Source organism: Myotis brandtii, unplaced genomic scaffold (assembly GCF_000412655.1).
Source record: "Myotis brandtii unplaced genomic scaffold, ASM41265v1 scaffold684, whole genome shotgun sequence".
Taxonomy (NCBI): domain Eukaryota; kingdom Metazoa; phylum Chordata; class Mammalia; order Chiroptera; family Vespertilionidae; genus Myotis; species Myotis brandtii.
The window spans coordinates 1,236,431-1,237,742 of NW_005370673.1; the positions used below are offsets into that span (position 1 = coordinate 1,236,431).

At 55.9% G+C, this 1,312-nt stretch overlaps 1 protein-coding gene across 1 annotated transcript in view; it reads left to right on the forward strand.

Annotated features, from left to right (window-relative positions):
* Positions 1-1,312, forward strand: part of WNK2 (WNK lysine deficient protein kinase 2) — a 166,775-nt gene that overhangs the window by 96,774 nt on the left and 68,689 nt on the right. The gene's annotated exons all lie outside the window — the stretch shown is intronic.

The following is a 1,312-nucleotide window of genomic DNA, read 5'->3' on the forward strand; positions in this document are numbered from 1 at the left end:
GCCTCTGGCTCCGGGCCTCCCCTCCGGGCAGCCCTGCCTGTCCAGCTCCTGCCTGCAGATGGGGAAGGCCGAGCCCCGGGGGTACAGGCCGGCGGCCAGGACGGAGCTGGATGCCGCCAGAGTGCTTTCTCCCATGTCTTGCCTGTTTATGCAGAAACAGCTTGGACAGAGGGTGGGAGGGGATCCCCAGTGTCCGGGGTCTCCTGGGAAGGGTTATTGTGGTGAAGGAGATTAGGGCGGAGGGGCTGGGGCCTCCTGAACCAGCGTGGCCAGGCCGGGCGGGAGCCGTGCACAGCGACTCGCCGGGGCTCCGCTGAGTGCACGGCAGGCTTGTCCGTCGCAGCCTTCACTGCGAAAGGTGGACACGACAGAACAGGTGCAGGTGACAGATTACTATCCTGGGACTCACCCAGAAGCCCCAGAGACAACGGGCCCGTCGCTGAGAGCAGGCTGGCTCCTGCCACCTGCAGTGTCCTCCTGCTTCTCACTTCCCCACTATTTTGAAGTAAATCCCAAACGGAAAGATATTTTGTCCGTAAACATTTCAGCCTATACCTGCCGGATCCAGACTCCTGAAAACAACCCACTCCCATGGTCGCACCAGCTATAAACACATCAGCAGCAGTTTTGACTGGCCCCCCACAGCCGTGCTGGAGACCCCGCTCTGCAGGGGCCCGGGCTGCAGGCCGGATGTCTGCCTCCACGTTTCCGTGTTGTGTGCATGTGCACACATGTGCGTGTTATACAGTCAGGAAGCAAATGCATTTTATCTTTCCCCACTGTTGTCATAACAAGCGTTCTTCTAGTTCTACAAAGCCCTTATAATGGCCTTTTCTCACGACTGCATCATATTCTCTGGTGCTAATGTTCTAGATCAGTGGTTCTCAACCTTCCTAATGCCGCGACCCTTTAATACAGTTCCTCATGTTGTGGTGACCCCCAATTTCATTGTGACAAATTGAACATAATTAAAGCATAGTGATTAATCACAAAAACAATATGTAATTATATATGTGTTTTCCGATGGTCTTAGGCAACCCCTGTGAAAGGGTCGTTCGACCCCCAAAGGGGTTGCGACCCACAGGTTGAGAACCGCTGCTCTAGAACATTCCTTGGTTAGGAGTTGTGACCATATTTGCCTTAAAGGCCGCCACATATTGCTTCTGTGAGTCACGTTCCTAAGCAAACTGTCCCTAGCAGGTGATGGGCATGGGGAGTGAGTGGGTCCCTGCATCTGTCAAGCTCGTGGCGGGTGGGGTCTTCAGGGCAGCCACTGAGCGTGCCCCCGCTCTCCGCAGCCTGGCCTGCCGGC